The sequence below is a fragment of the Manis javanica genome, chromosome 2, assembly GCF_040802235.1.
Source record: "Manis javanica isolate MJ-LG chromosome 2, MJ_LKY, whole genome shotgun sequence".
Classification (NCBI taxonomy): domain Eukaryota; kingdom Metazoa; phylum Chordata; class Mammalia; order Pholidota; family Manidae; genus Manis; species Manis javanica.
The window spans coordinates 145,798,402-145,811,767 of record NC_133157.1 but is presented as its reverse complement, the minus strand read 5'-3'; the positions used below and the strand labels follow the sequence as shown (position 1 = coordinate 145,811,767).

Genomic DNA, 13,366 nt, shown 5'->3' with positions numbered 1-13,366 from the left:
GGCTACCTGTCCATTCTCCTGAGCAGTAAGCTCTGCACAATCCTTGTCCCTTTAGCAGCCCTCTCACTTTTAGGAAGTCTCTCAGACTGCCCACCCACATCAGCCAGATATGAATCCCTGTTTTCCACAAGCAGCTGGAATTTCCATCTCTGCAGGTATTCAGCCTGTCTTAGCTTTCCAACCGCACTAAATCAGAGCAGCGTGCAATGTAGGTTCGTGCTCCCAGAGCAGATATCCAGGGCTAGGTGTTCAGGAGTCCCAGGCGTCCACTCACCCCCTGCTCTGTTTCTTCCTCTTCTGCTGGGCTGGGGTAGGGGAAAGGGTTGGGTCCCACCAGGTCAGGTATGTTACCATATTCTGTGAGGTCTGCTCTTTGCTCCATGTGTATGCAGTCTGGTGCAGCCTTCTTTCCTGTTGCTCTTTCAGGATTAGTTGTATTAATTATATTTTCATATTATGTGTCATTTTAGGAGTTCTCTGTCTCACCTCTTATGCTGCCATCTTTTCTATAAGTGGTTTTTTAAATGACTTTTTTTTACATGTATTATTGGTAATCCTATCCCCACTGGAATGTCTATAAACCTAATGAGGTTGATCATGGTTACAGTCATTTAGGTTATCTGTTTAGTGTAGACAATATTATATCTTTTCCCTCAGCATTGTTCCTTAAAAATGCAAGTGATTTAGTTAACTTCCATTATGCTACAAATAATCCATGTAGATCAGTATTAGAAGTTTTATTGATAAGCCATTATATTTTTATTTGATTCATATTTTGCATGGAATACAATTTTAAGTGGCAATTAAAATGGAATCCTAAATAAAAAGATTTTTTAGTGGGCCCAGGGTTATCATTACAATTGGGATTAAAATTTCATATTGAGCTTACTAACAGCAAAGGTAAAACAAAACTATCTTCTTATAGGACAAAACCCATGGACCATTTGGTTATAAGCAATCCTTTCATTCGAAGCGTGTCGTTTTTAATTCAGAGTCCATTTTCTAGTGACCCATTCGAAGCAGTAGTGCCTGACATTGACATCTTGGAACCTGACACCATTGATAGAAGAATCAAGCAATTTTGTACACATGGGAAAAACCCTCATTTTTACTGGAAAGCTGTCAGAACTATCCCTGAAACACTTAATTCCTCAAATGTTAATGTTTGCAACAAAGAAGTATTGGGCAGATAGGGAGTAAGCAAAGTTAAACAGATTTCCTTAGTACTAGACATATAAAGCACAGCTTTAAAATATTTCTCAAATACAGAACATGGAATTCTCACTGTGGCATAGTCATTAACTTTTGGTAAAGTACATATTCTTTGGAATAATTGTTGTAAGAAACAGTACCCTAGAGAGACTCACTTCGGTTAACTCAGTAAAAATAGTTAAAGCACTTCCTACTACATCTTAAAGCTTGGAGATACAGAGAGATTAAGAAATAGCCCCTGTCCTCAAGAAACTCTTGGTTTAGAGGGGAAGCAGTAAGGCAAGTACAGCACACCATGGTCAATACTGTGAAGGGAAGCAAAGACTTCCTGGAAGACTTCAGTATTTGCAGTGAGTTGTGGAGAATGCCTTTGCAGGTAGTCTGTCGAAGAGGTGTAGAGGAAGGGCATTGCCAGAGAAGGAGCAGCAGGTGAAAACTGAGGGCTGAGAAGGAAGGGGCCACTTTTTATTTTCCTTCTATATTATATGTTTAAGGGCAGAGGATCTTTCATAACTTTTTTATTCAGTTTAGAAATATATGATTTTCTAAATTGTAAATTGTTTTTGCTGATTTACAGGAAGGCTTCACACCACTTTTGCTTGCTATAAGGCAAAGAAAGTGTGAAATGACAAAGTATTTGTTAACTAAAGGAGCAAATGTACATGCTGTTGATAAGAAAAAAAGGTACAGTATTTTCTTAAACCTTGTATTTCTCTAGCGTCGTGATAAACACATCAGAAGATTAAGTGTAGGATTAATTGATAATTACGTAGTGGAAAATATCAACACATCATTAGTAGAAAAGCAATGATTCTGACTAGGCAACAGTCTGTACAGCAGGGTTCTTTTACAATATTAGCTGATGACATTTGCAATCTGACTTTTTTGCTCATGATTTTTAGATTAGCTAAAGGGTGGGTTTCATATTGGTTTTTATAAAATACAGGCTTTTTAAGGACACAATTTTGGACTTCTTAATGCTTTTATAGTATTTTTTTTACCTCTACTTTACATACATTTTTTCCTAAAAGATGCTTCTTGAGCTTAAAAAGGAATTGATTTTTGTCTTTTGGAAGTGTCTTTGCTTTAAGTTGCTTTCTTTAAAGAATAATGATGTTACTAGGTTATTCCTAAGTGACTGTTAATGACTATTACCAGATACTATGGGCTCATGAGTTTTTATCCTTTTTCACTTCTAATATATTTTGATGTTTTTATTTTTCATTGGTATGGTAGAAGGAAGAAAGATAGCTTTAGTTGAACAAACTTTCCATTTACTGAAGACAAGTCATAGGTGGGTGATAAAGAGAAAGGAGGTGGGCTTTAGGTTCTCACAAGACTGGGTGTGATACCTCACTTTCCTGCTTGTTAGGCGTGTGACCTTGGGAACATTACTTATCAGCACCAATATGTTTGATATAAAATAGGATTATAATATATCCTTCAAGAATGGTTGTGTATAAGATTATAGATACATCATTTAGTTTAGTGCCTAGCACATACTTAGCATCTTAACTGCAACTATGAGTACTACCATTATTACTAATATTGTTATAAGCCTGCAAATAGCTTTAATGTATCAGACTTCAGTCTTTTTCAAGTATAATATACTGGACTAAGGAAGAAATGGGGGATTCTTCATTTAAATCTTCACCGATTTCAGAAAAGTGACCTCACTATAGTTTCTTGTCCACCAGAGGACTTGAAAGTAGCAACTTCTACTACATAATAGCCAAGTGGGACAAAAGGCTTCCTTTTTGTCCATTCCTTTTAGTCTTGGAGGTAATTTACAAAGATGAACCCTTGACCATGAGAATGGTCAGTTCTACACAGACAGGCAAGATTTTAACTTGGTAAAGTGTATCAAGTTAGCTATTTAAGTAACAAAGTTCCTAAGGGTGAAGTTATTTCTCTGTCATTTTAGAACAACACTCATGCTTGCTATAGATAATGGATCAACAGTTATAGCCAGGCTGCTTCTTCAGCAAGATATTGATGTCTTTTCGGAAGATACCCTTGGATGGACTGCAGAAAATTATGCTTATAAGAGAGGTTTGAATACGTAAGTATTTACATTAAAATGCTAGCTACCACTGAACTAATGTTTAAAATAACTGTTACTCAATATGTAACAGGTGATTTCGTAGTTTGGTTCAGTCAGTTTTGGACTGGCACTACACATAGGGCACATCATCAGCCAGAAACCCTGCAAAAAGCTAGACTGGTAGCAATGGTGCCCAGTTCTTTATCACAGGACTTTTTTTAAGATATAACATTATCCATTTAATTCTATGTATATCAGCTATGCATGAGGCACAAATAATGTCACATCTCCGAATTTTCTACTGTTACCTGGACATGTTCACAATAGCAGAAAATCCTGCTTTTTTCCCTGGGTACTACCCCTATACTCTCCCCCCTGAATTTTCCAAGAACCCAAGGGTTTCCCTAAGACCAAAGAGACAGTGCTCTTTCATAAGTCCCTTGGAGGGGGCGGGAAAGGACACTCTATGTTCTGTTTGTTTCCACTGCTTGTACTGCTGCAGCATTGCTACTGAAATGGCCCTACAGGCAGTGCTGATTGACCTTTGCTCCCAGGATGTCCTTGCCTTTCTAGATTCCTGTCTTCATGGTGATCCACACTAGACTGGAAAAGCCACACCTTTTCTCAGTTCACATACATATGCTTGTATGTTCAGCCACTATTTCAGAGCATGAGCTCCCTGTTCTGGCAGCTGGGCCTGCTAGCTTCAGCAACACACTTTTCTGCACACCCTCAAAAGCCTTATGGAGAGCCTGCACCCTAGCCTGAGACCCTCACAATGACTCACCCTTTGAGGATATTGTCTGTCCTGTTTGCCGATATTAGGTGGGACCATTAGCTGCAGATATTAGCAGAGAGGTTCAGATAAGGCTGCAGGAAGAGATTAGACTTGCCTTCTCGTAGGATGTTCTGTACCCACAGGGTAGAGGGTTTCTTAGGTCATGGAACACCCCATATTGCCCTGACCTAAATAGTGGGACCAGTTTGCCTGAGATTCCATAATTAAGGTTCACCCCTTAAGTGGTCTGTTTTCCATAATGATGAAAATTTCCAAAGTGCCTTGAGTGGAGTTCAGGTTTCAAAATACTTTCAGATTCTGCCTCACAAGAAAGCCAGCCACTCAACAGGAATCTCTGAATCTCAAGTAGGTTACTTGGCATTAGGAGAGCTAAGCCCCATCCATGTCCACATGTACAAGAGTAGGGGTAAGTCTTTCAAGTCAACTGGAGATGACATGGAGATGAAACATCATTCAGATAAAGACCTGCTAGTTCAAAGTTTGAGTAGATGGAGAGGAAAAAGTAGCAGTCGGCGCCAGGTTTTGACTTCTATTGGTTTGTGCCGTCGGTGTGATTAGCTACAGTGATAGGGGACAATGCTGTCATCCAACTTAATGAGGTAGTATATTTATAAGTTACTTATCACCTAAATTACCAAAAAGAAAGAACAGTTAACCGAAAATAATTACGTCTTCTGAACACGGCAGCTAACTTGTTAGAACATGTGAAAACCCACTGGGTTTTATTTGGTATTCCAAAATAGTTTCAAGTTGAAGAGCAAATCATTCCATTCCTTGAGTGTTCCTGTGAGCATTTTGGGGGTATAGTAGCTTATGAAACCCTTGCAACAACTTTGTAAAATGAGGCGGCAAGATCCCTACTTTCTAGAGCAAGATCCCTAATTTCTAGAGCAAGACTTTGAATTGAAGAGAAGCAGCTTGTCCAATAACAAAAAGCTGTTGGTTATAGAGCTAGGCCTTCTGAGTTCAAGACACATCCATCCATTATGGCACGCTAAGTCTGACTCATTTACTGAGCTATAGTGCCCTCAGTTCATGACTGGTCCACCTTACTATCTTACCGCTTGTCATATTTAATTATTTGCTTGATAAAAAGTTTGTAACACTTAGAAATTTGGAGTATATGGGCTAATTAAGGCTTTGTATTAGCTGTTATTATCCAAAATATTCTTAGGAATGTTATTTGATAAATGTTTTTCAAATCAGTACTAAAGTAGTAATATTATTTGTAACCTTTCTTTACACATAGCATTTGCCAACTAATTGATATGTACAAAGTGGACAAGGGAATTAAAAATTCTTCTCAAAATAATCGAAACTCTTCTCCAGGTAAGAGTTGAGATACTGAATTGCCCTTGGTGGTCTACCATAGATAAAGTAAGAATAAGGGAGTTTTGATAATGAAAGACCAATGAAGAAAAACGGTGTATAAGTTACATGTATATTTGTTCTTTCTTAATTTCTTTCTTAATAGTTCAATATTCAGAATTATTCTTAAAGCTAATGTAAGTAACTTAAAATTTGAGATGGTGTTTATTTCAATAGTCTGAAAAGGAATTCATTTAGTCATGACCCCTAAAATCCCATATATCTTTGTGTACATAAAAGATTTTTAAGTTAAATATTGTATCTTTCCTCTATAATCACATTATAACAAATTGAACTTGTCATAATAAAGTAGAAAATAAGGTAAAATATGATAAATAAAAATAGAATATTTTATAACAGTGAATTACATTTAGTACATGAATGTTTCTTATTACATACTGATTTATCTCACTAATAATAATAACTGTCTTTAAAACTGGGAACACAGCAATACCTTCCTGGAAGAACCATACATAAATGGCAGACACTCAGAACTTCACTGGTGTGCAGCAGTACTGCTGAGACAGGCTCTTAAAGACTCCTGCTGGAAGTACAGGAGTCAGAAAAGCCATGCCTCGTTGAGAAACACAGCTTATTTTACATACTGTTACACTAACATGGCCTGTTACCAGCTTCATACCTCATTAAGTCAAACCTGAATGAGAGAGGCCAGGTGCTGTCACATCTGCTAAGTGGGGCCATAATAGTTTGAAAGCAGTCGTAGACAAGACATAAGTGAATAAGCATGACTGCTCCCAGACGACTGTTCCGAAGCCAGATGGTAGACTGGATTTGGCCTGCGGGCCACAGTTGATGACCCTTCATATAGAGGACACAGTGAAGGAAAACACAGAAGGTGACACAGCCAAAGGAAGTTTTTGTTTCTTTGGACTCATATCAGCCCATCTTGAGGTGTTCACCCAATGGTACTGAAATGAACACAGTCCGGGTGCTCAATTTATTCAACTTCCAATGTTGGCCATTTGTGACAGAGAGAGAGAGGGAGAGAGCTCTTTCATTATTAAAACGGCGAAAAGTAATTATACCCTGATAAATATTGGGAGACTTTTAAAACAGTAATTCTGAAATGTTTTGGTCTTAGGATTCCTCTGTATTATTAAAAATTGCTGAGAATTCCTAGGAAGTTTTAGTTAAATGGGTTGTATCTATTGATAGTCATGACATTAGAAGTTAAAACTGAAACATTCTAAATACAAATGTACATGATCATACATCGCATTAACTATTAGAGCTCTGATGTTATCACATACCATATCTCTGGAACATTACACTGTATGCTTGTAAAGAGAATGAGAATGGAAATGGCAAGTAACATTGAGCTTTATAGCAAAAATACTTGGACCTCTTGGACCCCATGAGCAGATGGATCTTGGGACTCCAGGGACTCCCAGGTGATGTTTCACAACCACCACTTTAAGCCAGGCCAGGCTCATGGATGAAACTTTTAGCAGTCCTTGTGATGGAAGGGCTTCAAAGTTTCCATCCAAATTTTGGGTTTTTTTTTTTGCTCACTTGCTTAAAATTTAGAGTTTAAATCTGATGATTTTGTCTTAAAGAAAATAATTTTGTTATATATTCATTTCCTAACTCATGGCACTCTATACTCTGGAGTCAACTTGCCCTCTTTTAACTTGGAAAACAGGCCACTCAAGGCTGTCTTTTCTCACATAACTGACTGTGCTTATTCCAGGTTTAACAAGTGAATTCTGAAGATCCTGGTGCATACTGTAATTAAAGTGATGCCACTCACTGACAACTTTTATGAAACCTATGTCTTTACAGCACCCAATAACCAGTATGCACGCTTAAACATAAAATAAGTGGTTACCCATAAATGTCATTAATAATAAAATTCATACCTTGAAGAATCTTAATTCCTCATTAAGCTCTACAGAATATAGAATAGGTAACAGAGATTGATGAGCAAGTCAAAGTAAGTGATAGTAGAAAATATAAAAGTAGAAAAAATGAGGGACCGTGGTTAATTAGGCTTCCCTACGTGGATAGCAGTACAGGGCATGTAAAATGGGAATTAGGAGAAAGAGTAATTTCTTCTAGGCTACTATTGAGAATATACCTAAGAGTGTATAGCAGGATTGTGTTTAGAGTTTAGAGACTGTTTGGGAAACTAGGTAGATAGCCAAAGACCAAACTTAGTCTCCTAGTTTTATTTTTTATACCCCTGAATTCACAAGTATTAGTTACAGCTACATTAAGTGTAACTAAAAGAGCACCTTCCAAAGCCAAAAATTAAAATATTCCTTGTATTTTCTATGACTTTATGTAATTTAGAGTTGGCTCGACCAGGAGTAATGGAAAATATTGGGATTGACTACACAGTGCCGCCTCTGATATGTACACAGTCTATCAACTTGTCTTACACTTTTTTTCTTATCATTAATCTACAATTACGTGAAGAACATTATGTTTACTAGGCGCCCCCCTTCACCAAGACACCCCTCCCCATACCCCATTACAGTCAGTCCACCAGCATAGTAAGATGCTATAGAATCACTACTGGTCTTCACTGTGTTGCACAGCCGTCCCCATGCCCGCCCTACATTATACATGCTAATCGTAAGGCCCCCTTTCTTTATCCCCACACTTATCCCTCCCTTCCCACACATCCTTCCTAATCCCTTTCCCTTTGGTAACTGTTAGTCCATTCTTGGGTTCTGTGATTCTGCTGCTGTTTTGTTCCTTCAGTTTTTCTTTGTTCTTATACTCCACATATGAGTGAAATCATTTGATACTTGTCTTTCTCCACCTGGCTTATTTCACTGGGAATAATATGCTCTAGTTCCATCCATGTTATTCCAAATGAAAGGAGTTGTTTTCTTCTTATGGCTGAATAATATTCCATTGTGTACCACATCTTCCTTATCCATTCATCTACTGATGGACAGTTAGGTTGTTTCCATTTCTTGGCTATTCTAAATAGTGCTGCGATAAACACAGGGGTGCATCTGTCTTTTTCAAACTGGTCTACTGCATTCTTAGGGTAAATTCCTAGAAGTGGAATTCCTGGGTCAAGTGGTATGTCTATTTTGAGCTTTTTGAGGAACCTCCATACTGCTTTCCACAATGGTTGTACTAATTTACATTTCCACCTGCAGTGTAGGAGGGTTCATCTTTCTCCACAACCTTGCCAACATTTGTTGTTGTTTGTCTTTTGGATGGTGACGATCCTTACTGGTGTGAGGTGATATCTCATTGTGGTTTTAATTCGCATTTCTCTGATCACTAGCGATGTGGAGCACCTTTTCATGTTTCTGTTGGCCATCTGAATTTCTTTGGAGAACTGTCTATTCAGCTCTTCTGACCAATTGTTAATTGAATTATTTGCTTTTTTTTTGTTGAGGTGCCTGAGCTCTTTATATATTTTGGATGTCAACCCTTTATTGGAACTGTCATTTATGAATATATTTTCCCATACTGTAGGGTACCTTTTTGTTCTATTGATGGTGTCCTTTGCTGTACAGAAGCTTTTCAGCTTAATATAGTCCCACTAATTCATTTTTACTTTTGTTTCCCTTCCCTGGGGAGATATGTCCATGAAGATGTTGCTCATGTTTATGTCCAAGAGATTTTTGCCAATGTTTTTTTCTAGGAGTTTTATGATTTCATGACTTACATTCAGGTCTTTGATCCATTTCTAATTTACTTGTGTGTATGGGGTTAGACAGTGACCAGTTTCATTCTCTTACATCTAGTTGTCCAGTTTTGCCAGCACCATCTTTTGAAGAGAATGCCATTTCCCCATTGTATGTCCATGGCTCCTTTATCATATATTAATTGACCATATAAGTTTGGGTTAATGTCTGGAGTCTCTATTCTGTTCCACTGGTCTGTGGCTCTGTTCTTGTGCCAGTACCAAATTATGTTGATTACTGTGGCTTTGTAGTAGAGCTTGAAGTTGGGGAGTGAGCTGCCCCCCCAATTCATTCTTCCTTCTCAGGATTGCTTTGGCTATTCGGGGTCTTTGGGTATTCCATATGAATTTTTGAACTATTTGGTCCAGTTCGTTGAAGTATGCTTTTGGTAATTTGATAGGGATTGCATCAAATCTGTATATTGCTTTGTGCAGGATGGCCATTTTGATGATATTATTTCTTCCTAGCCAAGAGCATGGGATGAGTTTCAATTTGTTAGTGTCCCCTTTAATTTCTCTTAAGAGTGTCTTGTAGTTTTCAAGGTATAGGTCTTTCACTTACTTGGTTAGGTTTATTCCTAGGTATTTTATTTTTTTTGATGCAATTGTAAATGGAAATGTTTTCCTGATTTCTCTTTCTATTAGTTCATTGTTACTGTATAGGAAAGCTACAGATTTCTGTGTGTTAATTTTGGAGTGGAGTCGTTAGGGATTTTTATATACAGTATCATGTTATCTGCAAATAGTGACAGCTTAAGTTCTTCTTTACCAATTTGGATTGGTTGTATTTCGTTGTTTTGTCTAATTGCCGTGGCTGGAACCTCCACTGCTATGTTGAATAACAGTGGGGAGAGTGGGCATACCTTTCTTGTTCCCGATCTCAGAGGAAAAGCTTTCAGCTTCTCGCTGTTCAGTATGATGTTGGCTGTGGGCTTATCATATATGGCCTTTATTGTGTTGAGGTACTTGCCCTCTATACCCATTTTGCTGAGAGTTTTTATCATAAATGGATGTTGAATTATGTCGAATGCTTTTACAGTACCTATGGAGATGATCATGTGGTTTTTGTCTTTCTTTTTATTTATGTGGTGGATAATGTTGATGGATTTTCAGATGTTGTACCATCCTTGCATCTCTGGGATGAATCCCACTTAGTCATGGTGTATGATCCTTTTGATGTATTTTTCAATTCGGTTTGCAAATATTTTGTTGAGTATTTTTGCATCTATGCTCATCAGGGATATTGGTCTGTAATTTTTTTTTTGGTAGGGTCTTTGGCTTCATAGAATGAGTTTGGAAGTATTCACTCCTCTTCTGTTTTCTGGAAAACTTTAAGGAGAAGAGGTATTATGTCTTCTCTGTATGTCTGATAAAATTCCGAGGTAAATCCATCTGGGCTGGGGGTTTTGTTCCTGGGTAGTTTTTTGATTACCACTTCAATTAAATTGCTGGTAATTGGTTTGTTTAGATTTGGTGTTTCTTCCTTGGTCACTCTTGGAAGGTTGTGTATCTCTAGGAAATTGTCCATTTGTCCTAGGTTTTCCAGCTTCTTAGCGCATACATTTTCATAGTATTCTCTAATAATTCTTTGTATTTCTGTGGGCTCAGTCGTGATTTTTCCTTTCTCGTTTCTGATTCTGTTGATGTGTGTTGATTCTCTTTTTCTCTTAATAAGTCTGGCTAGAGGTGTATCTATTTTGTTTATTTTCTCAAAGAACCAGCTCTTGGTTTCATTGACTTTTGCTATTGTTTTATTCTTCTCAATTTTATTTATTTCTTCTCTGATCTTTAGTATGTCCCTCCTTCTGCTAACCTTAGGTCTCATCTCTTCCTCTTTATCCAATTTCGATAATTGTGTCCTTAGACTATTCATTTGGGATTGTTCTTCCTTCTTTAAATATGCCTAGGTTGCTATATAATTTCCTCTTAAAACTGCTTTCCCACAGAAGTTGGGGCTTTGTGTTGTTGTCAATTCTTCCCATATATTTCTTGATCTGTATTTTGATTTGGTCATTGATCCACTGATTATTTAGGAGCTTGTTGTTTAGCCTCCATGTGTTTATGAGCTGTTTTGCTTTCTTTGTACAATTTATTTCTAGTTTTATACCTTTGGGTCTGAGAAGTTGGTTGGTAGAATTTCAATCATTTTTAATTTACTGAGGCTCTTTTTGTGGCCTAGTATATGGTCTATTTTGGAGAATGTTCCATGTGCACTTGAGAAGAATGTGTATCCTGTCCTTTTTGGGTGTTGAGTTCTATAGATGTCTATTCAGTCCATCTTTTCTAGTGTGTTGTTCAATGCCTCTGTGTCCTTACTTAATTTCTCTCTGGTAGATCTGTCCTTGGGAGTCAGTGGTGTGTTGAAGTCTCTTAAAATAAATGCATTGCATTCTATTTCCTCCTTTAATTCTATATTTGTTTCTCATATGCTGGTGCTCCTGTATTGGTTGCATATATATTTATAATGGTTATGTCCTCTTGTTGGAATGACCCATTTATCATTATATAATGTCCTTCTTTATCTCTTGTGACTTTCCATGTTTTGAAGTCTATTTTTTCTGATACTAGTACTGCAACACCTACTTTTTTCTCTGTGTTGTTTGCATGAAATACCTTTTTCCATCCCTTGACTTTTAGTCTGTGCATGTGTTTGGGTTTGAGGTGAGTCTCTTGTAAGCAACATGTAGATGGGTCTTGCTTTTTTATCCATTCTATTACTCTGTGTCTTTTGATTGGTCCATTCATTCCATTTGCATGTATGGTGATTATTGAAAGATATGTACTTACTGCTATTGCAGGCTTTAGGTTCGTGGTTACCACGGGTTCATGGTTACGTTCTTTACTATCTTACTGTCTAACTTCACTCACTTATTGAGCTATTATAAACACAGTCTAATGATTCTTTATTTCTCTCCCTTCTTATTCCTCCTCCTCCATTCTTTGTACGTTAGGTGGTTTATTTGTGTGCTCTTTTTTGTTTCATTTGACTGCTTTTGGGGGTAGTTGATTTCATTTTTTGCCTTTAGTTAATATTTGATAGTTCTGCTTTCTTAGGTCTGATTTTATTTTCTCTGGTGACATCTGTTTAGCCTTAGGAGTGCTTCCTTCTAGAGCAGTCCCTCTAAAATACCCTTTAGAGGTGGTTTGTGTGAGGCAAATTCTCTAAACTTTTGCTTGTTTGGGAATTTTTTAATCCCACCTTCATATTTAAATGAAAATCTTGCTGGATACAGTACCCTTGGTTCAAAGCCCTTCTGTTTCATTGCGTTAAATATGTTGTGCCGTTCTCTTCTGGACTGTAAGGTTTCTGTTGAGAAGTCTGATGTTAACCTGATGGTTTTTCCTTTGTAGGTGACCTTTTTCCTCTCTCTAGCTGCTTTTAAAACTCTGTCCTTGTCCTTCATCTTTGCCATTTTAATTATTATGTGTCTTGGTGTTGTCCTCCTTGGGTGCCTTCTGTTGGACGTTCTGGGTACTTCTGTGCTCTGAATGATTATTTCCTCCCCCAGTTTGGGTAAGTTATCAGCAATTATTTCTTCAAATACACTTTCTATCCATTTTTCTCTCTTCTTCTGGTATCCAAATAATGCGGATATTGTTCCTTTTGGATTGGTTACACAGCTCTCTTAATATTGTTTCATTCCTGGAGATCATTTTATCTCTCTCTGCATCAGCTTCTATGCATTCCTGTTCTCTGGTTTGTATTCCATCAATGGCCTCTTGCATCTCTTCCATTCTGCTAATAAATCCTTCCAGAGATTGTTTCATTTGTGTTATCTCCTTCCAGACATCATCCCTTAGCTCCTGCATGTTTCTCTGCAGCTCCATTATCACGGTTATAAACTTTATTTTGAATTCTTTTTCAGAGAGATTGGTTAGGTCTATCTCCCCAGATTCCTTCTCAGGGGAGGATGTCTGGGTTGGACTTACCTGTGTCAAATTCTTCTGCCTTTTCATGGCGATAGAGGTAGTTGTGGGGAACTGGCACATGTGGTGGCTGCGAGAACATCCCTTCTTGCTGGTAGGTGGCCTTCGTCTCCTGGGAGAATGGCAACCACTAGTGGCTTGTGCTGGACAACTGTGCGAAGACGGGGTTAGTTAATTAGGCTTACCTACGTGAATGGCAGTACAGGGCATTTAAGCGGTGAGGGAGCAGTGTGTCTCAGTGGGGAGGGGAGGACGTGGGAGTGCTTCTCTGATAAACACGTTGCATAAGTTAGCCAAATTTGTATCATTACTTACAGACTAATACATGGAAATCTTGTTTTCC

General features: G+C 37.8%; 1 long non-coding RNA gene across 2 annotated transcripts; it reads left to right on the top strand.

Moving 5' to 3' along the window:
- Positions 1-768: 768 nt before the first annotated feature.
- LOC140847914 (uncharacterized) lies at positions 769-5,500 on the top strand. 2 transcript variants are annotated; one of them, XR_012128189.1, is made up of 3 exons: positions 769-1,896; positions 3,137-3,274; positions 5,305-5,500. It is a non-coding gene; the product is annotated as an uncharacterized lncRNA (long non-coding RNA). The 2 variants fall into 2 exon arrangements; XR_012128190.1 differs by having other exon boundaries at positions 770-1,896; positions 3,137-3,264.
- The last annotated feature ends 7,866 nt before the right edge of the window (positions 5,501-13,366 follow it).